At 40.3% G+C, this 24,697-nt stretch overlaps 1 protein-coding gene across 1 annotated transcript in view; it reads right to left on the minus strand.

Moving 5' to 3' along the window:
- Positions 1-24,697, minus strand: part of LOC124555099 (zinc finger FYVE domain-containing protein 9) — a 378,366-nt gene that overhangs the window by 106,222 nt on the left and 247,447 nt on the right. The gene's annotated exons all lie outside the window — the stretch shown is intronic.

A 24,697-nucleotide genomic window follows, 5' to 3' on the forward strand; every position in this document is an offset into this window, starting at 1 on the left:
TTTCACTATATCAATTGTGGCAAAAAGTGACCTTGAGCTGGACTAACTCAGCTGAAAAACTTTAAAAATCTGAGATGACGTGGGTTCTATGAATCAAGGAACAATGTACTCCTCTATGCTGAGCTAGGTGATGACAACTTTAAGTCTGAAGATACAAATCAGTGTGAATTGAGCTGAGTTCCTATAAATAGCATGTCGCAATGTAACAGCAACCTTCCTCCTGGAAGGAAGGGAAGGCAGCCATTCTTCTCCACCTCCACACTGAAGCGAATATTCGAATGGACTAAATATAGCTGTTCAAAAAAAGTATTGTTGGCATACTTAAGAAAGCATGTAAGTTTCAATAATGCCAACTCCAGGACGCATTCCTTGAAATCTTCCATAAATAGACAGGCAACAATTGGTGACAAAGGGCTCCACATCTCCATCTGTATGCCTGTAGAACTGGTAATTGAATAAGAAGTAAGTGTATTTTAACAAATGTTGAAACAGATTAGTTAATAAAACACCAAACCTATTGCCAATTAAGCATAACGAATGAGACAGAGGTACATGAGTGAAGAGAGAGACCGCATCAAAACTTATTAAAATCTCAGAAACCTACAGAATTCCTAAAGCGATATGCACATTGATCTATTAGTGGGATACATGGTATGTCTGAGCACTAGTGTCATCTACAACAGACTAAACAGGAACCCCTTCCTAGTGGATATTCTGAAGACCATACAGTTTAGTACAGACAAGACGACGACACTTAGGAATATTTATAGACTCTTGCAAGAACAAACTTTTCTGCAAGAGACTGTTGGTCTCCCACTAATGACTAAACCCTTATTGTTGGGTCAGCATGGAGTCAGCAACTATGCTGGATCAGGTAGTAAACATTGCATCTTTTGAACATAATGCTGCGTATCTATGATAGTGATGGAAGCTGAAGAAATGAATTAAAATTTGTGCCACGGCCACGGCTCGAACCCAGGTATTCCTGCTTACTAGGCATAAATGCTAACCATTTTACACAACTACAGCACTATGGTCAACAATACTGGATGAACTACTCAAGTCAAATACCTTCCCCAAGACAAACTTCAATTCTTATCTTCAGCTTATTTTCCCCCTACATTGTTTGTGCAGCAATATTGACCATAGTGCAGCAGTGGTGTAATGGTTAGCATTTCTGCGTAGTACGCAAGAACACCTGGGTTCAAGTCCTGGCTGTGGCACAAATTTTAATTCACTCCATCAGCTTCCATCATTATTGTAGATAAATATAAGACTTAAATGTCTCGAGAAAAATTTAATTATAAGATCTATAAGATCACCTACAGTACAGGACTTCCTCATTATGTCCAAAGCTAGGGTGCAATTCCAATGCCGGAAGTCTGTGGCATTAGTGACAATGTAGGACGAAAGTAAGTTGAAGATATGAATTGAAGTTTGTGTTGGGTGGGCACTTGACCTGGGTAGTTTGTGCAGCAATACTGACCACAGTGCTGCGGTGGTGTAATAGTTAGCATTTCTGCCTAGTAAGCAAGATGACCTGGGTTCGGCTCCTGGCCATGGCACAAATTTTAATTCATTTCTTCAGTTTCCATCTTTATCGTACATGAAGATGACACTTAAATGTCTCGGGGGAAATTTAATTATTGCTTGTCCAACATGACCACTGTATTGTCCTTGTCTGTGAGTAAGATGACAATATCAGGATCCAATCTGAGTGTACACAAAACATTACTCACAGCTGTTACTTATTTATTTACACATCTAGTTCTGCAGGACCAAATTGAGGAGAAAATCTCCAAGGTCATGGAATGTGTCAGTGCATGAAATTGCAACATAAAAATAATAACAGATAAAATAAAATGTTTATGAACTCAAAGAAAGTCAAGCCATAGGTTTAAGTAAATGCAATCAACAATATAACATAAGAACCAACTTAATTTTTCATGAAACTCCTCAACAGAATAGAAGGGGTGACCTATGAGGAAACTCTTCAGTTTTGATTTGTGGTAATAATATTACTCTTGAGTGAACATGGTCCAGTCAACGCACGTTTCTCTCCTAACCTCCTCAACAGTGTCTGGATGTGGTTTGAAAACAGCCTGTGTGACAGAACCAACCAAAACAACAACTGGTAAATGCTTGGGAGTTGGTGCAAATAAGGTTATTGATGAAAGCAATGGGGTGGTATTTAAGTCTGCATCTTTTCTGCCATACACAGGTGGTATTTCCACCAGGACTGGCAGTAATCTGCAGAAACATGGAGTGAAGTGGGTTTTCAGACTGCTATCCAAGATCAAAGTTGACCTTGGAATGCGTAAGGTGGCTGTCTACCATATCATATAGTGCATAAGTATCAAAGATGCTTACAACAACTGAGAAAATCTTCTATTGCAGAACACTGCCCTGGCACCAATACCCTACTGAACATAACACAGAGACTGGCATGTACTTCTAACTATTACGATAGTGTTATGAAGGAAGAGTTGAGATTAAATTAGCATGTCACATCATTAACAGTGAAGGAAGTTTCTGTTTAATTCTGCTTGGACTTCTGCTCTTTCTCCGGCCAAACAACGCAGGGGTACAGTTAAATGTTACTTGCTCATATGTTGGTAATAAAATTCACTTCGATAACTTCAGATATTTTTCATCTTTTGTTGTGGCGGTAGTTTTTACGGTGTGTGTGTGTGTGTGTGTGTGTGTGTGTGTGTGTGTGTGTGTGTGTGTGTGTGTGTGTGTGTGAGGGGGATGCACGCACACAGTCGCACACGTGTGCATGTGCAGTCATGTGCATGTGGTCTTACTTCAAATGTCAAATTATGGTTCTTGCTCAGCATATCCCCCCACTACTGAGGGTTCAAATTTCTTTGCAGAGTGCTCTCTCATTGCACTTGTGCCTTGAAAATGACAGTGTATTCATCTGTCCAAATATCAGTGGTCGTCTAAAACATCACCCAGTGATTCCACTAAGAATTTAACATTTATATGTCCGGGAGAACTCAAGTTTCAAGTCTGTGTGTCTGTGCAATAGAGGTTTTTCAAAGGTAAAAAGGTGAGCCACAATATGTGTTGCTAATGAAACAAGCAAGTCATGTCAGTAAGAAAATACATAGAACAAGACATTTACACAGAGAAAAGGTCTGGAACACAATTTTCGGGACTAGTAGCTTTTAGTGAGCTACTGACCTATTGCAGAGTATTGCAAAGACAGAGAGAAATGTTTCACTTTCACCAAAAAACACCACCAACAGAATGAACGTGCCACACAGCAGGTGGAAGACAAGTTGTTATTCTTAAGCAATAATAACAACAATGATAATAATAATAATAATAATAATAATAATAATAATAATAATAATAATTTGAAGTTTTATTTCGCATTTCATATTTATTTGACTAACAACCACATAATGAAAAGAAGGTACTATCTTAACTGATTTTTGTTAGGATTACAGCAACATATGTCTAAGGTGTCACATGAGTCTTGATATAACATCACAATTGTTACACATAAAGAAAATGTTTGAACTATACTTCAGAAATTGTAAGTTACAAAACAAAGTTTACAAATAATGCAGTTATCAGTATTTACTTCTATCTGCAATTTCATTGTTAGACAATATAGCTTCTTTTTCTTATGAGCTTCAACTAAATTTTCCCATCTTACAAGGGAACAATCCGACCTGTCATGTCAAAATCTGCCCTGAAATTTTTTATACAGGAAGAAACACAATGTAAAAATTTTAGCTGTTAAGACACACTGCAAATATTTTTTTTAAAATGTTGACAGCTGCCAAATTCATAGTGCACCAGCTGACTGGAGTAGTGCAAATCCTTGCTGTAGCTACAGCAGACAGTGCGTCCACAACACAGCAGGTACATAACCTTCGCTGTCGGCACATTGACAAACAGATAACATGAATAATGCCTTTGTTGTCGGTACATCGATAAACAGATGACATGACACAATGTGTTCATTATTTGTAAAGCAAATTACAGTTTTTGTTGATAGTTTCTCTGATGCAACTGTTCACAATTACTGTCGCTCGAATTTGCAACTCATTTAATATCAACAATAATTTTACAATTGTCTCACTCACTAAGTGTTAACAATGGAGGAAAAATTTAATTTTTTTCTTTGTGAATACTTCATATTAATAGCATCTGTCTTTGTGCAGGTTCCAGAGTTCCACAGTAACGTGGAATCCAATAAATGTTTTTAAATTTGAGCAGACAAAATATGAAGAACGTGGTATGCTATCAAAATCACCTACTACTCCCGATGACCTACATATATATATTACTTTAATGGACACTCGTTCAAATAATGTTGACATTTCATTAGAAATTGTAGAAACATTGGAATAAATAACTCTGATGTTTCTTTAACTGTTGTTCGAATGATGATTATTGTGCTAACAAAGTCCAGAACAAAAACAGAATACCTCCCAAGCCCAAAGAACACATGCACAGTAATAGCTTTCAGTGACAAATGTAAGGCTGTGAATTTTTTGATTAAACAAAGGAGCGAGAAAGCACTTAAAGTTAAGCAATTACCAAAGCTGGTTTCATTTTGTAAGATCTAAACATGAATTGCATAAACGGAAGAAAAAGTTACACGAAGTATGAAATATGCACCACAATGAAACTTGCAGAAGTATGAAAGAAAAACTATTGAATAGTTTTAGAACAACATATAAGGGTCAATATACGGTTACCAAGCGAAATCTGTGACACATGCCACTCTGAATGGCAAGTAGGTTCAACATTACTGATTTCCAGGCTTCTTTGACCTGGTTAAACAGATTCAGGAAATAATATGGACAAGGAAGTCACAAAATTACGAAGTTTACGTTAAGTAAATGTGTAGAGGAGATGTCATTAATAGGTAATTCATAGCTGAAGTGAAGACAAAGATTCTTGTTATCCCCTAAAACGCCGCATGTGGAGCCAGTGTCGGGTTTCATGCAAATCACACTTTACCATTTTGAGTAAATGCAGCCAACGAATGCTGTGCCACATCCGTATACAACAATGCCAGTGATAAGTATCAGTGGATTACTATTTCCGCAGCTTTATATCTGCATTCCGGAAAATCAAAGCAAATTAGGACAAGAAAAACTGTTTAGCAATGAACACACAGTGCATAGTGGGGCGTTGTAGAAATAATTCAAAAGCCAAGATCGCTTAAATACTGTTTACTGGATAATTGGTTTCAACACACTGAAGGTGCCATCATCGGATCTATGAAGATATAACATGACAGGTTTGAGGGAGGGCTTACATGAATTACACTACATACATCACTAGTAGTACAGTACCACATACCTGACTGTAGATTAACATTTATAAACCATTTGGATATAACGATACATGAGGCAGACCAGTTGATGTAAAATCATTGTCACAAAAAATAAAACACAACTGCTCTCACGGTCATTCTTTTCGTAAGATATGTAAAACTGCAGTCACAATATGAAACCTTTACGGTACATGACTGCTGCTCGACTAGTCAGCATCACACTGCCCTTTTCCATGCAGGTATACCTGCTGCAATTCTAGTGGTTCACAACTGACCACTAGATAGTGCTGTCCAAGCAGTGCACACACAATCCCACAGTATAACCACTCATTGCTAATACAATACAACTTTACTATTGCTGTTAATCAAATACCCATGCAAAGAACACTTTCGTGTACACTTATTGTACATACTATATATACTATAAAGTACATCAATTACAGAGTAAAAACACCTGAAGCAAAGGTATTATTCATATTAGCGCCATACAAAACTACGTATTACAATTTACCCTTATTCGTATATGGAAGTTAGGAATAAACACACAGTAAGCTGTTCATAACACTACTTGGATACAATGTGACGAGTGATTAAAACCTGTATGCTGGGTTTTACCTGTCTGGGCACTACGATCTTAGGTATTGTATGCGCCAAAATAGTACTAACTTGTTATAAAAGGCTCTCACCAACTATACACTCATTATGAATGTAGAACGGACCGACTATGAATACCTGCATAGGCACATAAAAGTAAGGAATGTCAGGTCAGAAACAAACCGAGGGGGCACGGGAACAGGTGGGTGGTGGTGGTGGTGGGGGGGGGGGGGGGGGGGGGGGGACAGACATGCGTACCAAGATGCATAGCCACTCCAAGTGCTTTCCCATCAGCATGGCACTCGTTCTGTCCATTCAATTCACCGAATGGGGAGTAATGGAAAACCATATTACTACAATACCAAGGAAACACCCATTCTGGCTGGCCATACACAAACACATCTGTAGAATATAGAAAAGTGACTAAGACACATTTGGTGGGCAATGGTAATCATCAAGCAAAGATTTATTTGCGAGGCTGGCCGACTACACGTCAAGCCTCATAAAAAGCATTTACCTTACTACTGCCCGCCAAATGTGTCTTCCTCACGTTTCTATATTCTAAAGATATATTTGTGTATGGCCGGCCAGAATGGGTGGTTTCTTGGTACCGTAGTAAAATGGTTTTCCATTACTCCCCATTCGGTAGGCTGAATGGACGGAACGAGTGCCATGCTGATGGGAACGCACGTGGAGTGGCTGTGCATCTTGGTACGCATGTCTGTCCACCGCCACCTCTCCCCCCCACAACCCCCCCCCCCCCCCCAACCATCTGTTCCCGTGCCCCCTCTGTTTGTTTCTGACCTGCTATTCCTTACTTTTATGAGCCTATGCAGGTGTTCATAGTCGGTCCGTTCTCCGTTCATAACGAGTGTGTAGTTGGTGAGAGCCTTTTATAGCTAGTTACTACTGTTTTGGCACATACAATACCTAAGATCGTAGTGCCCAGACAGGTAAAACCCAGCATACAGGTTTTAATCACTTGTCACATTGTATCTAAGACGTGTTATGAACAGTTTACTATGTGTATATTCCTGACTTCCATATATGAATAAGGGTCAATTTGTAATATGTAGTTTTATATGGCACTAATATGGATAATGCCTTTGCTGCAGATGTTTTTACTCTGTAATTGACGTACTTTATAGTATGTATACTATGCATAGTATGTCTAGTATGTTCAGTAAGTGTATGTGAAAGTGTTCTTTGTATGGGTATTTGATTAGCAGTAATAGTAAAGTTGTATTGTATTAGTAATGAGTGGTTATACCATGGGACTGTGTGTGCACTGCTTGGACAGGGCTATCTAGTGGCCGGTTGTGAACCACCAGAATCGCAGCAGGTATACCTGTGTGGAATAGGGCAGTGTGATGCCAACCATTGTTAGTCAAGCAGCGGTCATGTACCATATAGTTTTATCTTGTGACTGCAGTTTTACATATATTATGAAAAGAATGACCATGAGAGCAGTTGATTTCATTTTTTTTGACAATGATTTTACATCAACTGGTCTGCCTCATGTATCGTTATATCCAAATGGTTTATAAATGTTAATCTACATTCAGGTATGTGTTACTGTACTACTGTTAATGTATATAGTGTAATTCATGTAAGCCCTCCCTCAAACCTGTCATGTTATATCGTCACAGATCCAATGATGGCACTGTTAGTGTGTTGAAACCAGTTATCCAGTAAACAGTGTTTAAGCGTTCTTGGCTTTTGAATTATTTCAAAAACTGTTTAGCTGAAAAAATTGTAATCAGTACAGCAAAATCTGCAAAAATGGGAGCGAATAATTTTCAACGTTACATCCGTATCATCATCATCTTACCACATGCAGGCAGTAATTCACTGCATTTGTTGGATTCTTGGTCTGGACGTAATGATACCTTTGTCTTTTGGAGGAGGACAAGAAGAATGTTAATATAATTAAGATTCCACCCGAAACTAATAGTGTTATTCAGCATCTCGTTAAAAATTTATTTTGAAAGTTTAAAGCATTTTATGGAAAATTGTCAAACAATATAATTTATGTTATCTTTTTGTCATTTCCGATTGATAAACAGAACAGTATTGTAAAACTTTCGTCATTTTTGCATTGTCAGTTGGCACTACCACATTTTACAAATTTGATCAAATGTGCCTGGTATGCAGCAGAATATGCAGAACAATGGCCACGATCATTTCTTACTGCATTACAGTTATGTCTAAGCAAAATTAGTAATTATTGTGAAGTGCTCTAATGCACTACTTTTTCTATATCAGGTGTGCCTGGTTCAAGAAAAACATTTGTTTGCATTATGAACTAACACTTCGCATTTTTTGTGACAACTAAAGGGAATAAACAAGGAATTGTTTCAGTGTTAGCAAAATATTTGCTATCCAAAAATTATCATAAGAAGCATGATACAGGAATTGTTATAAAATGTTTAATATCAACAAACTGAAGCACTGATTGGTGGAAGTTGTCTGTGATACAATATCATATACTGCCTTTATTTTCTTTCCTCAGCTACTCACTTGAGTAATAAATACATCTGCAACAGTTATGCAGTTGACACAAACTAAAAGTTGTCCAAAAATTAATGATTTGAGGCATTTTTGGTACGGTTTAAGAGCTGAAAATTATCATGTGTGCACTATGGACTTCGTGTTACATGGTGTTATGTTTTCTTGTCACAGCTGTGCCTGCTTATTCGTCGAGTTGTGTAATAGGAGGTAAGGGCTGCTGAAACTGCTGTTATAAGTGGTTCTCTGTGCAGAAAAACTGAGTAACTTCAACTCAGTTTTTTTTTTGTTTTTTTTTAATACTAATACTTGCAGTTCGCCTTAGCAGCTTTTCCTGTGCAAAAAATTTCAGGGTAGGTATTGACATGTCGGATTGGAGCATTCCCTTGTTAGTGGCATAACACGACTATTCAACAATTATCTGAAAAATTACTGTCAGTTTGCTTCATGGTGAAGGAAGCATTGGCGGAGGAGAGCAAGTTACATATGACTGTGTTTGCAGAAGGAAAAGGAATCACCACCACCACCAACAACAACAACAACTTATAACCAATGATTCACAATATTTTTGGACTGACAAGTTTCTTGGTTCCCAATTCTCAAGTCTTCTTCTTCTTCTTCTTCTTCTTCTTCTTCTTCTTCTTCTTCCACCTGGCCTTACCACCTATCTTCATGGGGTCGGTATGTTAATCTGTATTTGTCAATGTTAGTGGAAGAGCGTGGACAGATTCCCATCTTGTCGCCAATGGGAAAAGAACTATTAAAATCTTTTATTGTTTCAAATGTTCTTAAAATACAGTTCAACTAAAACAACAACTTGTGTCAGATTCTTTACATTCTCAGCTAAAATGGAAAGTAAAGTACTGACTACCCTATTGTCATACTTTGAAAGATAATTCAATGATACTGGATGAACATAAACTTCTATATCACAAGCATGACGTAACCTGATGAGCCACAACATTACGGCCGCTGCCCACTGTGAGACTCACTGTTGCCTGGTGGTATTGCAGGCATGTGACGCAGAAAGCAAAGTATGTCAATGTAGAGATGACTGAGGTATCATTCTAGCCACAATATGGCCACATTTGTTGGTTTGCGGAGTATGTATATAGATGTAGAAATCCTCTGGCATAAACAACTTTGACAAAGAGCCAATTGTTATGGCCTCTCACCTGGGAGTGAGCATCTCAGAACATGTGAAGCTAGTCAGCTGTATGCATGCTCCTGCTGAGAGCACCTGCAGAACATGGTTGAAAAAAAAAAAAGACCCAATCATGAATAAGTGACAAGGCCTCATCACAAATGCCTGCTCTGTAAAGGCGGCAGACATCAATCAGTGGCAGATCTGACAAAAGACTACAAAGCTTGTGCAAGCAGAAGTGGTTCAGAGCATACCATTCAGTGCACAGTGTTACACATGAGACATCAGAGTGTATACGCGGACAGGGAAAAAAAATTCCCGGAGTTTTCCCGGATTTCCCGGTTAAAAATACACTTTCTCCTGGGTGAAAACACACGTTTTCTGTGTTAAGTGACAGTATATTTTTCCCTTATCAGTCCTTTGAAAGGTTATGGTTTTATACACGGGCGTAGAATTTCCCAGCACTTTAAAAAACGAAACTCAGGGAAAAAGACACGTTTTGGAAATATCTTTGATGTGCAGCAACATGTACGCTGCGTATTTTCGTATTACGAAAGTATACATTGCAATTCCACGAAACACTGCATATTACTTTCTGAATCATTGAAATCAATATAGCGATGCGCGTTTGTAAGCCAGTCATAGCTCACATGATCTCACCAGCCGATGGCAGCGAATATTCCGAGCATAGGACACATCATGTACTCAGCCAACAGCAACACCACTGTTACGTAGCACGAACACACAAACAGGGAAAGTTAATAGTTTAAATTAATATACATAGTGTTGCTACAATAAAAGCAAAGCTTTCACATATAATATTGGTATCTAAGGTTAATAAGCCGCAAGAGAAGCTAAGCTTTCACATATAATAGTCTTTTTCGTTACTGACAGTACAGTTAGCCTTCTGCCCCCGAGCAGTGTGGCAGCAGTGCGCAAGTGGCAGCAAGTGGCTTATTTAGCTTTCATATAAGTGTAGTAGTCAAGTTGAAAATTTGTTTGAGTGTTCTTAGCACACTTGTTTAGTTAAACCAGTCAAATCATTGTGTAGTTTCGTATTTAGCAGGGGCAGATTTGCATTTTAATATCTGTGTTATGTAATGTCTACATCTACATCTACATCTACATACATTCTCCGCAATCCACCATACGGTGCGTGGCGGAGGGTACCTTGTACCACAACTAGCATCTTCTCTCCCTGTTCCACTCCCAAACAGAACGAGGGAAAAATGAATGCCTATATGCCTCTGTTCGAGCCCTAATTTCTCTTATCTTAACTTTGTGGTCTTTCCGCGAAATGTAAGTTGGCGGCAGTAAAATTGTACTGCAGTCAGCCTCAAATGCTGGTTCTCTAAATTTCCTCAGTAGCGATTCACGAAAAGAACACCTCCTTTCCTCTAGAGGAGCCAATGCAGTAAAACCGAATTGGAATCCCATCAGGACCTGGCGATTTATTTATTTTCAACCCATTCAGCTGCTTCACAACCCCGGGGATGTCTATCACTATGTCCTCCATACGGGAATCTGTACGAGACTCAAACGGCAGTATGTTTGTACGATCCTCCTGCGTGAAAGATTACTCAAATGCTAAATTTAAAATTTCAGCTTTCGTTTTGTTGTCTTCCATTGCCAGGCCAGACTGATCAGTGAGTGGCTGGATGGAAGCCTTCGACCCACTTACCGATTTTACGTAAGACCAGAATTTCCTTGGGTTTTCTGCAAGATCTTTTGCTAAGGTATGATGGTGGTAGTGGTTGAATGCTTCGCACATCGCTCTTTTTACAGCAGCATGAATCTCTACTAACTTTTGCCTGTCCTCATTCTCCCGATCTTTCTTGTACCGAGAGTGCAACTGCCTTTGCTTCCTGAGCATTCTCCGAATTGCGCTGTTAAACCACGGTGGGTCTTTCCCGTCCATAAACCACTTTTTCGGCACATACTTGTCCAATGCGTGATTTACAATGTGTTTAAAATTTGCCCATAATTCTTCCACGTCCATCGTACCGGAAGTAAATGAAGTCGATTCATTTACTAAGTGGGATGCTAACAACTGCTTATTTGCTCTTTTTAGTAAGAATACTCTCCTAGCTTTCTTGACTGACTTTTTAACTTTTGTAACCATAGTTGTAATGACAACATCATGATCACTAATCCCTGTCTCAACACTGACACCGTCGATGAGGTCTGGTCTGTTCGTGGCTACCAGATCTAAAATATTTCCATTACACGTTGGCTATTGATTTAGCTGCTCAAGAAAGTTTTGTAATAATGTGTTCACAAGTAATTCACACGACGGCTTGTCTGTACCGCCTGTAATGAATCCATAGACATCCCAGTCTATATTAGGTAGGTTGAAGTCGCCTCCGACTAATATAGCATGATCCGGGTACTTCTCCGATACAGAATGTAGACTACCTCTGAATGATTCTAGAATTGTCACGGTGGAACCTGGTGGCCTGCAATAACACCCCACAATTAACTTTATTTCCCCTAGCCCTGTTAAATGTGTCCAGATAACTTCACAATCACACTCTACTTCGACCTCAGTAGACACAATATTTTTGTCAACTGCAATGAAGACACCACCTCCTACGGTGTCCAATCTGTTCTTCCGATACACGTTCCAACCCTCACTAAATATTTCAGAACTTCCTATCTCAGGGTTCAGCCAGGTCTCAGTCCCGAGAATAATTTGCGCGCCACGCGCTTCCTGGAGGGCAGTAAATTCAGGAACTTTATTCGGAACACACTGAAAATTTACTGCTAATATCTTGATAGCTGAAGTGTCTTTACACTGAGCGTGTCCTGATTTCCCTGCCTGCACGTCAACTTGTGAGTATTCATCAGGACACCTCGCACTACTGCCTAGCCTAAAAAACCCCCATGTGAACGCCACAAGTACTCTGTTACCCGAGTAGCCGCTTCCTTTGTGTAGTGCATCCCTGACCTAGCTAGGGGCGTCTTACAATACCCCACCCAATAGTGCAAGTCTAGAAATCTGCAGCCAAGACCGTCACAGAGTCGACGAAGCCTCTGGATGAGACCCTCCACTAGGCTCCAAACCAAAGGACCCCGATCCACTCTGGGAACGATGCTGCAAATAGAGAGCTCTGCTTGCACCCCGCCTGCGAGGCCAGTGGTCTTCACCAAATCCGCCAGCCACCTGCACAAACTGAGGATAGCCTCAGAACACAAGCGACAGTCATCATTGGTGCCGACGTGAGCAACTACTTGCAGACGACTGCACCCCGTACGCTCGATAGCTGCAGGTAAGGCCGCCTCCACATCTTGGATGAGGCCCCCCAGCATACAAACCGAGTGCAAGTTGGATTTCTTTCCAGCCCTGTACGCTATTTCCCTAACGGGCTCCATCACATGCCTAATGTTGGAGCTCCCAATAACCAGCAAGCCTTTGCCCCCCGTAAGCCTGCTCGGGCCCTGCTGAAGCCGCGGCCACCTGCCCACTGACAGGATGAATGGGCGAGGCCAGCCGGCCAGCCTCCACATTGGCCCTCCGCCTCAAGCAACGCGAATGTGTTGTAGTCCGCCACTCACCCTGAGGTGAGGGCAGCCCCAACGTTCCAGGTACACTAGAAGGTGCTTTGGCGGCTGAGTCAGCAGATGCAGCAAGCGACACCTGGGGCGTCTCAAGCGACGCGCCAGACCCTCCGCCGTCACTGCACCTCGAGGCAGCAGCCTGAAGGCGGCTCACTGTGGCCAACAGCATGCTCAGCTGCTCGCGAACTGCGGCCAGTTCCTCCTGCGCCCGCACACAGCATGTAGTGTAGCGTAATCGTCTGCCATTTGTTTATTTCTTTCAAATAGTCTTTGTATGTTACTCAGAGTACAGTTAGCCTTCTGCTGCCGAGCAGTGTGTCAGCAGTGCGCAAGTAGCGGCATTGCTACGTTTACTAGGCAGCCTTGTATTTTAATAACATTTAAATTTTGTGTTGAATTGTTTGTGCTCTCTGTAGATTAGTTCAGACGTTCTTTGCACAACAGTATTTAGCATGGATAGGAACTGCGACTGCTGTGTTTGGATGCGGGCTGAGTTGGCATACCTTCGCCCCCAGCTTAGGCAGTGTTGGCTTCGGTCACACAGCTTGAGGCTGTTGCCAATGGGCATCACTGTGGGGGTCCGGACGGGGTTTGTCGGGTACAGCCAGCTTGTCCCACACATCCCCTGGTCGGACTATGGCTGTGGCTGCCCAGGATACTGCCCACATTGAGGCTGACCCCTCGCCCGTGGTAGAGTGGGAGGTCATCTTGAGGAGTGGCAGGGGGCGAAAGATATTCCAGAGGGCTGAACGGAAGGCCTCTCCAGTTTGTCTGATGAATCGGTTTCAGGCTCTGTCTCCGGCTGATACTGATCTTCAGCCGGACATAGCTGCTTGTCCTGTTCCAGAGGTTGCCCCTCAGTCTGCAAGATCTGGGCGGTCGCAGAGGGTGGGCTTACTGGTAGTTGGGAGCTCCAACGTCAGGTGTTAGGGATATGGCTGCAAGGCAGGGGAAGAAAACCAATGGGCACTCCGTGTGCACACCGGGGGTGGAGTCATCCCAGATGTGGAAAGGGTCTTTCCGGGTGCCATGAAGGGTACAGGGTGCACCCATCTGTAGGTGGTCGCTCATGTCGGCACCAATGATGTGTGTCGCTATGGATCGGAGGAAATCCTCTCTGGCTTCTGGCAGCTATCTGATTTGGTGAAGACTGCCAGTCTTGCTAGCGGGATGAAAGCAGAGCTCACCATCTACAGTATCGTCGACAGTACTGACTGCAGACCTTTGATACAGAGCCGAGTGGAGGGTCTGAATCAGAGGCTGAGACAGTTCTGCGACCATGTGGGCTGCAGATTCCTTGTCTTGCGCCATAGGGTGGTGGGGTTTCGGGTTCCGCCAGATAGGTCAGAGCACTTCAGAAAATTTGCACTCTTTATTGCCTATTAGCTAATAACTTGCTGTTTTGTGTGATATAAAATTAAATATAGGATACATAAAACTAATAAAGACATGAGATAAGCAAGAAATTACATATTTCTTCAATCCTTAGCTCCTAGCATTTTTTCTCTCTGATCTTGGTACAACTTTACATGGCATGCTTACCTTTCTGCAAAAGAATTTATTACCTCATCAAAGTTCATCAAACGTTTTGCTACATGAAAAATCGAAATGTCATTATCTAATACTGAAAAAGCTGTTGACACAAATAATACCCAAGACTGGTGTGGTTTCTCGATCTGATTACATCTATTGCATCACTGTCTGCTAGATAAAACAAAATAGGCCTTTCTAATATTGCAGCAATTTTGTAACTCACACCAAATAAACGAGACTGCCGGCCAGGTTCGCCGAGCGGTTCTGGGCACTACAGTCTGGAACCGCGCGACCGCTATGGTCGCAGGTTCGAATCCTGCCTCGGGTATGGATGTGTGTGATGTCCTTAGGTTAGTTAGGTTTAAGTAGTTCTAGGGGATTGATGACCTCAGAAGTTAAGTCCCATAGTGCTCAGAGCCTTTTGAACCATTTTAAACGAGACTGTTTTCACACAAATGGCCATTTTTATAACAAGACAGAATGTAATTCACGAAGTATCAATATCAAATGCCTACTAGGCCTACAACAAGCAAAAAGCTTTATGTTAGGAAATAGGTTCACATTTCATTCATACGCATCAGTTTCTCAAGCATGGGATTGGAAAGTAGTATTAAGAAATTTTTATATAAATTTGGAATCGTCTTATTCTTTCATAATTTGTATGATGTCCCCGTTTCTTCTCCTTCCTCGTTCTAACAAACAATCTTGTCATCACCAATTCTGTAGCTATTCCTGCCATTGTCAAAATCTGTTCGCTGATAAACTTCACTAACCCTGCCAGAATTACAAGTTTAATTATATTATACTCTACTCACTGGCAGCCATAATTCAGATTAATTTAATTTATTCAAATGCAATCATTATGATCCATTAAAAAGATAACTCTTGATTTATTAATGTGTTTTTGACAAAACACGTACAACAAAAATTTCTAGTTGGTTGATGAATAGCAGCTTGCTCCAAGTGTAGAACAAATGTACGTTAATGCAGAGGAGTAGGAAAAACAATCCTGTAATGTTCTATGGTTGGGTTATTGATGAGCATTGGGTGGCGGCCATAGTGGGTGGGGGGAACAAACAGCAAGGTCATTGGTCCCATGACCCAAGGTGGCAGAAACTGAGGAAAGAACAACATCAAAAGCATGGTCCAGTCCAGTCAATGAGAAAGAAAAATGGGCAAACACAGAGTCAGCAGGAATGTCAGGGTGGCAGGAAGAGAAAAGAACAGGAGTGATGGGGGAAAGTGAGGAAGGGCAAGAGCAGGGGAGGCTGCAGAGGCACTTTGCATGATGGGGCACTGGCACCGCTGCTGACACATCCTGATCCCCACACCATACTACGTGACACAATGGGAAGAAGACACAAGAAAAGGCAAAACAAAATGGCACAACAAACCAGACAAAAGTACAGGAAAGTGGGATAAAACCTGTCTGGCACAAGGCACAGCTGAAGGCCTCACAGACCGACACTAATGCTACCCTTGGGACTCCAGTTCTAGAAAGGAATTCAGGTACTTAAATCTGCGAGGGCAAATCAATTTCAGAACAAGAACCAAGGATAGATGTAACCATGCAAGAGTCATCTGCTAACACCCAGGACAAGGAGAGTGGGAGGATATATTTAGTGTGAAGGGTCAAATGGTGAGGGCAGGCCAACAAAATAGGGATCATTGTGAGGAGGGATCCGCAACTACAAAAGTGGTAGGCGATTCATTTTGGACAAACACTCCTACATCAACCTAACAGGGCTGCTACATAGACAGTGGTAGATTCCCACCGGGAGAGTCAGAAGGAAGAATGCTATATGGTGGGATTCCCCTTAACTGAGCAAAGTTTGTTAGACAGAGGGGTGGCCCCCAAGAGTCAACCCACAACTGAGCGAAAAGGAATTTAGTGCGAAGCCAAAAATCTGCCCCGGCAGTGCTCACGGAGACAGGCGAGTAGGTGACTGGCATAGATGGCCTGCGGGAAGGGAGATAGAGATCGCAAACTGTGACCAACTGTGGACCTGGATGGCAACCACTTCAAATGTGATACAAATCAGAATCTATATGCTAAAAATGTCCACACAGAACAAAGCGCAAATATCACCAAAAGCCCTTAAAGGGCTGACCCAGTTCATACAGAAAGCACTGAACTCAAAAGGTAGCGGGGACAGGGTTTCACCCCAAGACACTGAGTCCGGCCCTCCTCCCAGGTGGTAGCCAGGGAAAGGAAGGCTGCAGGGCCATAGGAAACAGCATTAAAATATCCATTCCCAACTAAAGATACAGCCATAAAAGAATACCCATTTTTATGGAGGTTAATGTATTTCATACACAAAGCATCTGGCAAGACGGCCGTTGCTAGGAGTTCTGATGCTCTAGAATGACAAGCAACCTATTGTAAGCATACATGGTGAGGTAGTCACTAAAGTATCATTAGAAGTGTGAGGACACGGACGGACGCATGGACGTGCGCGTGCGCGCCCCCTCACACACACACACACACACACACACACACACACACACACACACACACGAAACCACTTCACAGCAAGCACACAACACAGAAACTCAACAGACAAGCTGCTACACACTCATATATGGAAACAAACTGCCACACAGAACGTCCTCAAGAAACAAGGAAAAAAATAGCATACCAAAGCAATAGCTCAATACAGAAATGTCTAAAGAAGGAAGATGGCATTGACATATACCAAAAATCTGGCATATACAAACTCCAGTGTAACAGTTATGATGTTCTATGCTTCAGAGAGACCAGCAGAACTTTTGAAATACGAGGTGTGGCTAGAAAAAAACCGGACTAGTACTGGTGAAACAATAAAACGAATGCAATAAGGCTGAAAGTCGCGTGGCCTGTCACGTGACTCTCGCTCCGCCTACTGCTCGAGTTTCATCTGCCTCCTGCACTCAGTCTTCCCGTGGCATCTGTTTGAAGTAGTTGACGTTTTGTCTGTGCGTCGGAAAATGTTGAGTGTACAGAAAGAACAGCGTGTTAACATCAAATTTTGTTTCAAACTAGGAAAATCTGCAAGTGAAACGTTTGTAATGTTACAACAAGTGTACGGCGATGATTGTTTATTGCGAACACAAGTGTTTGAGTGGTTTAAACGATTTAAAGATGGCCGCGAAGACACCAGTGATGACACTCGCACTGGCAGACCATTGTCAGCCAAAACTGATGCAAACATTGAAAAAAATCGGTAAACTTGTTCGAAAAGATCGCCGTTTAACAATCAGAGCAGTGTCTGAGTTAACAGGAGTTGACAAGGAAAGTGTTAGGCAGATTCTTCATGAATGTTTCAACATGAACAAAGTGTGTTCAAAAATGGTTCCAAAGTGTCTCACAATTGAACAGAAGGAACGCCGAAGAATGATTTGTTCTGACATCCTGGAAAACATTGAAAGTGATCCCACCTTCTTACAAAATGTTATTACTTGCGATGAATCGTGGTTTATTACTTACGATCCCAAAACTAAATGCCAATCGATGCATTGGAAAACTCCTGGTTCTCCACGACAAAAAAAAGCACGAATGTCAATATTGAAATTCAAGGCAATGATGATTGTTTTTTTTTTTTTTACATCAAAGGGATTGTGCACATTGATTGGGTACCAGAGGGACAAACAGTGAATCAGCATTACTACATTAGCGTCCTGGGTACCCTACGTGAGCGAGTACGGAAAAAACGGAACGATTTGTGGAGAAAAAAGTCATGGATCCTTCACCAAGACAATGCCCCAGCTCACAGTGCGTTGTCAGTGAAGACGTTTTTGGCAAAACACAACATTCCCATCTTAGATCATCCACCCTACTCACCTGATTTGGCCCCCTGTGACTTTTTTCTTTTCCCTAAAGTCAAGTCAGCTTTGAAAGGAACTAGATTTGAGACTGTTGAAGCAGTAAAAGAAAAAGCGACGGAAGTAATGTATGGACTTACCGAAAATGATCTGCAGCATTGCTATGAACAGTGGAAAATTCGTATGGAGCGGTGTAGAGATCGAGAAGGAGAGTACATTGAAGGAGATAACATGAAATTGTACATAATTGTAAATAAATGTTTTTTCCAGCATCAGTCCGGTTTTTTTCTAGCCGCACCTCATAAGGTCTAAAGAACATAAAAGAGCATGGAAAGATGGCATCAGCTATTCAACAGTTGCTGAATACCTCTGGCAAGAAAACCACCACCGTATCACAATAGAAACAAATATTAAAGTAGATTCAGTAACAAGAAATATTTCCTAAACCTATAAAAGAACTTCCAAACCCAAAAGGAAATAATAGAGTAGAAACACACAAAAAGTGCGAAACAAACATCAGCAACCAAATATTATGTTAACTAATAAAACATACTGTAGATAAAGAACACTCCTCCTCCCGACAACCACACAATAATATCACAATCTACGCAATATCCCCACCATAGAATATACAAAATTACTGACAGGCTTCCCCCTAATACAAAATAAACAAAAGATGAACATATTCCACAATAGCAAAACAAGGTACACGAAATAGTGAGATAGCAGTAGTTCTTCACAACACAAAATGTGAATATATTTCATTTTAGGGACGGTGCTGTGTGCTAAAATCTACCACATATGTGAAGATGAACAGGAAGAATTCTGTCAGAGAGAGAGAGAGAGAGAGAGAGAGAGAGAGAGAGAGAGAGAATAATTATGATGCTAATTAATACTGTTTATAGCAGTAAGTTAAAGCATGAGAACTGTTCATGATCATAGTAAACAAAATTGTGAGAACAAACCATTTTGTTACAGTGACCACTGAAGATGCTTTAAAATAAAGCAAAATACATTTGGTCTTGATGAGACTCATTAAAGTAGCAAAAGATGGTATTTAACCTTTACAACTTGTAAATAGTTTTGTTGCTGTGTGATTTTGAATTAAAATAAACTATATATCATCAAACAAAATATATTTTCCCTAATTACTCAAAATCATCCTGATTATCAAGCCGGTTTCACATAGTGCAGATAAATAAGAATGAACTGTAATTTTCAATAACTACTCCAGCCAAGCTGCAAATTTTGTGATCCACAAGGGCATGATTTGAATAACTGAAGTGTCCAAATTCATGATGGATATGCAAAAGATTGTTTAACACTTTCCGGTAGCTGCCCATAGAAGCTACAGGAGCACTGCAATTTCCCCAACAGTTGGCACTTGAAGAATCTCCAAGTGTGGTATTCCTGATTTTCATGATGCTCTATTATTGACAGTGACAGATTGAATGAAGTCACTTGTTCCTGTTTTAGTTTTTTTGGAGAGTCACTAGATGGGTGTTCCTGTTTCCACAAAGTGCTCTGTGACTCTGAAAACATTACAGCATGATCAGTTTCCATACATTTGTTGTTGCAGTGTGCTTCCCTAGTTGTCTCAATCACAAAAGTTTGTTGTAAAATGGGGAACACATTGATCGATGAGGATATTCTCGGACTGCTTGAAGATTCTGGTTCCGAAACTGACAATGACGGTTTTGAAATTGACGGCAGTATTACTGAAACAAATGGTATTCTGCTTTCCTCCTTCATAATATAAGTAATTGTGACACAAAGAAGTCACAAAAGTTTATAGTTTCTGCGGACTGCAGAATTCACTGTGGCCCAACTGGAATGTGTTAAAGCATTAGGAACACTAACTCTTATATCTTATTACATTTATTCCTCACAGGAAATATTTCATAAATAATATTTTTCTTTTTTTAATCAAAAGTTCAAATAACAGAATCAATACTAGGAGTAACAACAACATACAGAAAGACTGAACTATAATTGCTTTGGTCCAGAATGGTGTCAATTATTCATACACACATTTTCTGTAACTTCCCAGTATACATACAATTTCCTGCTAGTCTAGCTGAGATATGAAAGTAGTTAACTTGATACTGTTTACTCCTTTTAATAACTACGTTTTCCTTTGTCTTTCAGCTAACTGTACTTATACAAGTAAGGCATGTGCCATGTACATACTTGAAATGATTAATTTATTATTTACATAGTATTTCATGCGATTTCATAGCCTGTGTCAGAAATTACCAGCTGCTGATGAGTGTGGCATATTTGGTTTCATTGCAAAATTATATTAATTAAAGGAAATGGATAATCAAAATTATTACAACAATGTGTAATGGTGAAATTTCTGTGAGCTAATCAGTAGTTGCAAGAATATTGACACTACTCATTAGAAATTACTCATTGCATTCTTTCTGGTAACCTGTTTGTTTCCTGAAAACCATTTAATTTGACAGATGTTCATAAATAAAGATCAGCCACACCCAAATTTACTTCTGCCAATTGAGCCACCGTGCTTGTTAGATCCCATGATTTGACTTATATTTTTGTTTCCTTAATCTTTCTGAGCCATGTAACACTATTTATTGTTCAATTACGCCTTCCATTAAAAATAACTAAAGTCCCAACCTGAGAACTTAACTTGTACGTAGGTAACCCACTGCATAGGCATACAGTGTGCTAATGAAATACTGTGAACTTTTATAATTTGCTAATCTGCTATCTTATTTAAACCATATCACTGCCAAAACTTATAAATCATCTACTCTATTAAATTTTAATCTTGTAGTTTTATAAAAGTGCAAACGACGATGATGTGTTGTGCTTTGTTATTTTTGGTGAACTTTAATTTCAAGTAAAATGTTCACTGTCACTAAATATTTAGCTTCTGTTAGTGGACTATTACTATTAATATGTTGAGAGTGAATTCAGTGCATTATATAGTAATGTCGTGTGGAAATAAACTGAGTACAAACAAACGTGGTGGACTGTGTAAATGAGCTACCACCGAAGACTTCTGTTGTTTATAACACACAAGTAAGAGTCCTTTACTTGGTTGCTTAACAATATTGTTTTGGATAAAAACTGAGGTGTCAGTTTTTGCAAGTTCTACTAGCGGAATAATACTTCATTTGTTTTCTGTTGTTAGACTGAAGTTAGTTGTGGGTGTTGGAGGAAATAAATGTGCCTAATAGTGAATCTGAAATCCAATGGTGTACATTTATTCCTGCTGAAAGTAGTTGGAATACCCAAATAAATTTTCTAGCTGCAGACAATGGACTTATGGTGCTACCAAGGAAGAAGAGACAACAACCAAGTGCATTAACGCAGCTTAAGATGAGCATGGAGCATTTACTTTTCATCAACTTCTACTGATCTAACTAGTTCCATGGCAAAACTAATTAATACGATAAGATTACACAAGGTGGTGGCTTAGCTGGCTCTTATGTATGGTAATGAAAACTGATTTCTAAGAAATGGAGAGGTACAAAGAATTGAAGTACCTGAGATGAGGTTGCCGAGGTCACTTCTTGGACTAATACTATGACACAGTGTGTGGTGTGAAGACATAAGGCAGCAACTATATGTGAAAACAATAATGACAGAAAAGATTAGACGTCACCAAGAAATATGGTGTGACCACATCAAATGGATGCCTGACACCACCTGAGTGCCTACCATGGCAATCATCACATTTCCACCAAAAAGGAAGATGGAATGTAGGACAGCCAATGAAGAGATGGGAAAACAGTTTTGTTAAATTTCTTTGATTTTGGAATGAACCAACACCCTCTGCTTGAAATGGAAAAAGAAAAAGAAGAAGAAGAAGAATGAACTTTATACCACAGATTACGTCATAAAAACTTACTAATGATTATGGTTACAGGCTTGCATCATCTCTGTGTGAGACTTGAGTATGAAAAGAAACGGTTGCAAGTTTGTTCCTAGCTATCACACTGCTGTGGTTCCTCAAGAAATGCCATTTAATAAACTGGAAATTTATATTATAAGAGAATTAACAATAAGTGTCTTACAATCATACTAATGAGACCAATATACAGTTATCCAAATCAAACACAAAGAGGTTAACATTATTAAAGAATAAAACTTTAGTCTAGCCATGGTGAAGTGTGGCATGCCGCAAGGGTCAGTTCTGGAACTCTTATTGTTCATATCATGTCTTAATTATCTACTGACAGTGTACATTAAGTACTTAACTATGCAGAAGACAGAACAGTTGTTAGCTGGGGACACAGTGAGAATATATATGAATATGAAGACAGTATCTGTTCTTTCGGACATGGCCGAAAGAACAGATACCATTGGTGATCTTGCAGCTCTCAAAGAATGAAATTACAATGAAATCCAGACCTTTAGCAGCTTACAGGTGTTGATAAATATCGACGGGGACAGTTAAAAATGGTGCCCCAACTGGGACTCGAACCCAGGATCTCCTGCTTAAATGGCAGATGCTCTACCAATCTGAGCCACCCAGGACACAGAGGATAGTGCGACTGCAGGGCCTAATCTTTGGCGTGCTCCCCGTGAGACCCACATTCTCAACTTGATGTCCACGCACTTCATTAGTAGTGCCCCTGCCCACTCTACTCATTACTCGCGACAGTCAATCTACCAAGTCCCTTAAGAGTTCGGGCAATGAGAGTGCATCCGCACTCAAGAAGATTATTGGCCAGTAAGCCTCATCTATATGAAGATGGTATCTGTTCTTTTGGACATGTCCAAAAGAACAGATACCATTGGTGATCTGGCAGCTCTCGAAGAACCATCTTCATATAGATAAGGTTTACCCACAAATGATCTTCTCAGTGCAGATGCACTTACATTGCCCAAACTCTTACGGGAATCGGTAGATTGACTGCAGCGAGTAATGAGTATAGTGGGCAGGGGCACTACAAATGTAGTGTGTGGACAGTAAGTTGAGAATGTGGGTCTCTCGGGGAGCGTGCCAGAGATAAGTCTCTGCAGTCGCACTATCCTCTGTGTCCTCAGTGGCTCAGACGGATAGAGCATCTGCCATGTAAGCAGGAGATCCCGTGTTCCAGTCCGGGTCGGGGCACACATTTTTGACTGCCCCCGTTGATATTTATCGACGCCTGTAAGCAGCTAAAGATCTGGATTTCATTGTAATTTCATAGTGAGAATAATCTGACACCGAATTGTTTTAGATTCTTAAATTGCTTGTGGAATTTATTTTCAACTAAACCACCAAACTGATGAAGTGTAATGGAATGTTGTGAACACAAACAAAATTGGATGACACAATTGCCTTCTTGATGTAATGTTCGAAAGGCATCTGTCTTGGGATCATCACATTGATGTTTTAACCAAAAAATTAAGAAGACCAGATTACACAATAAAAACAATGTCACCAGTTCTGAATTATGAATAAATGTGAATGGTGCATTTTTCATTAGTGTATCCCTACCCATTTTTCACTAGTGTATCCCCACCTCACATATGGAACTGGAGTACGGGGTGTGCTAGAGCCGAGCATATAAACAGAGTATTCACTGTTTAAAAAGGACAGTTAGGATTGTGTGCAATCTCAGATATAATGGGTCCTGTAAAAGGATATTCAAGAGTAATAAATTACTTACACTGCCATCAATACATAGTTCTATAGCTGAATAATTTAAAGATACCAGCACATAGTAGCTTAAACAAGGGTTTATTTATGTATAACGATAGGAGGGATTGCATTAATCACCTGGCAAAGAATAACACAGAAAATGCAGAGAACTGCCCCTACCATATGGGGATAAGAATGTTAAACTTTCAAAATATATAAAAAGATTAAAGGGATGCTGGTTTGAATAAGTATCTTCATAATAAATGTTAGTTTAGTACTAAAGAATTCCTCTGAAATGAATAGTTTGTCTTCATTTGCACCATACGATTTATAATTGAGATATATTGTGTTTGTGTAACTGATCCTAGAAAGGTATGACATGAACTGTAACATGTGCCCACAATCCAACATAGCTTTTTTATATATCTGTGGAGAATAACTAAATCAGAAATTATATGTAACTCCCACATGCTGCAATTAATGCCTGTACACATCACAGCACAGAATTAAAGAAGACACCTTCGATATGTTTGTAGCAATTCTCCTACCCTGTAGTTTTTCTGTAAGTCAACAAAGCATTAGGGTGATTGATATATGGTTGGGTGAAACTTTGTTTGTTACTCTCCTCTTCCAGACATGTTCAACAGATGCC

The sequence above is a fragment of the Schistocerca americana genome, chromosome X, assembly GCF_021461395.2.
Source record: "Schistocerca americana isolate TAMUIC-IGC-003095 chromosome X, iqSchAmer2.1, whole genome shotgun sequence".
Lineage (NCBI taxonomy): Eukaryota > Metazoa > Arthropoda > Insecta > Orthoptera > Acrididae > Schistocerca > Schistocerca americana.